General features: G+C 35.0%; 1 pseudogene; it reads right to left on the bottom strand.

The window, feature by feature from the left end:
* Window positions 1-313: 313 nt before the first annotated feature.
* On the bottom strand, window positions 314-1,057 carry LOC102922890 (small ribosomal subunit protein eS6 pseudogene; annotated as a pseudogene).
* Between the last annotated feature and the right edge of the window lie 475 nt (window positions 1,058-1,532).

Raw genomic sequence — 1,532 nt, forward strand, 5'->3', positions numbered from 1 at the left:
AATAGAAACAAAGAGAACAAAACAATGAATCAATGAAACAAAGAGGTAGTTCTTTGACAAAATCAACAAGATAGAGAAATGCTTATGCATCCTAATTAAAAGACAGAGAATATCCAAATGTAGTGTTTCTTTATAATTTTCATTTTTTTGGAAAAGGAATTTTCTTGTGCATCCCAGGTTGGCTTGGATCTCATGATCCTCACCACTCAGCCTCCTGAGGATCAAGGTTATAGGTATGTATAAAGACACTTGGTACCCTTGCGATTTCTTTTTTATTTCAAGGTATGATTATTTATTTGTTACCTTTAAAGGCTTACTTTTGACTGAACTCAGAAATAGAAGCTCTCAGTCAGGACAGCCTATGTCTCCTGGCAATCTGTTCCTGGCACTTTTCTTTGGCTTCCTTCATTCTCTGGGCCAAAAGTTTAGCATATTCTGCAGACTCCTCCTTGTTTTTCTTAGTGTGCTGTTCCTTCAGAGCCATATGTCAGCGTTTGTGTTGCAAGACAGGTGGAGTAACAAGATGATGAATCTTGGGTGCTTTGGTCCTAGGCTTCTTACTTTGTTTAAGGACTTTCTGACAATGTATTGCTGAACATCATCTTTTTTAGAGAGTTAAAAAGCTTTGGTATTCTACTGGCTATTTTAGGTCCCAACCAACAAGGCACAGTAGTATCTGTCACTCCAGGAATATCCTTCTCTCCTTTTTTTCCCCCACAATAACCAAGTTGAGACTCCTCAGATGGTTATCCACACTTCATCCATGAACAGAATTGAACTTCGTTTCCCCAGTTCTCCTTGGTCTATAACAAGAATATCCTTTACTCAACACCAAGTACTCTCTGCCACGGGTCAAAACGCTTTGCTTCCTGGGCAAACCTTGTTTATTATTCCTACCACTAATTCAGACCACATAACACTTCCAATCTTCTCCCACAGCATCAGCAGCTACATCTATGGTCACATGCTTTTCATAGAAAATATGAAACTTGTATTCATCATCCACTTCAAAGAGTTTCTGACAGCTGGTGGCAGGAAAGGAGATATTCAGTTTCATCTTGACACAGCCAACTGCGTAGGAGGTGCCATGAAAAACAGAGACCCTTGTGATTTCTATAATGTTGGTGATAGTCCCTATTTCAATCATGTTTAGTGATCTGTGGGGTTTTTTTTTCATTTTTGCCACTCTTGCAAGAGATCCAACAGTTTTATCATTTATTTTTGAAGAAACTAAATTGTCTGACGGGTTACTGAATTAATTTATGCTTTTCTCTATATTATTTGCCTTCTTGTGCTTACATTTTGATTAATTTTCTTTTTTTAACTTTTTCAGTTAAAATCTTAAGTTATTTACCTGAGATAATTCTCCATTTATAATATAGATATTCATAGATATAAATTTTGTTTTTGCCACCTTTATATGTTCTGAAAATTTTGATGTACTTTTATTTTCATTTAGTCTTAGGTATTTTAAATTTATTTTTATTTATTATTTTACTTATTATTTATTACTTATTGTTTTTAAACATTGT

Source organism: Peromyscus maniculatus, chromosome X (assembly GCF_049852395.1).
Source record: "Peromyscus maniculatus bairdii isolate BWxNUB_F1_BW_parent chromosome X, HU_Pman_BW_mat_3.1, whole genome shotgun sequence".
NCBI classification, from domain to species: Eukaryota; Metazoa; Chordata; class Mammalia; order Rodentia; family Cricetidae; genus Peromyscus; species Peromyscus maniculatus.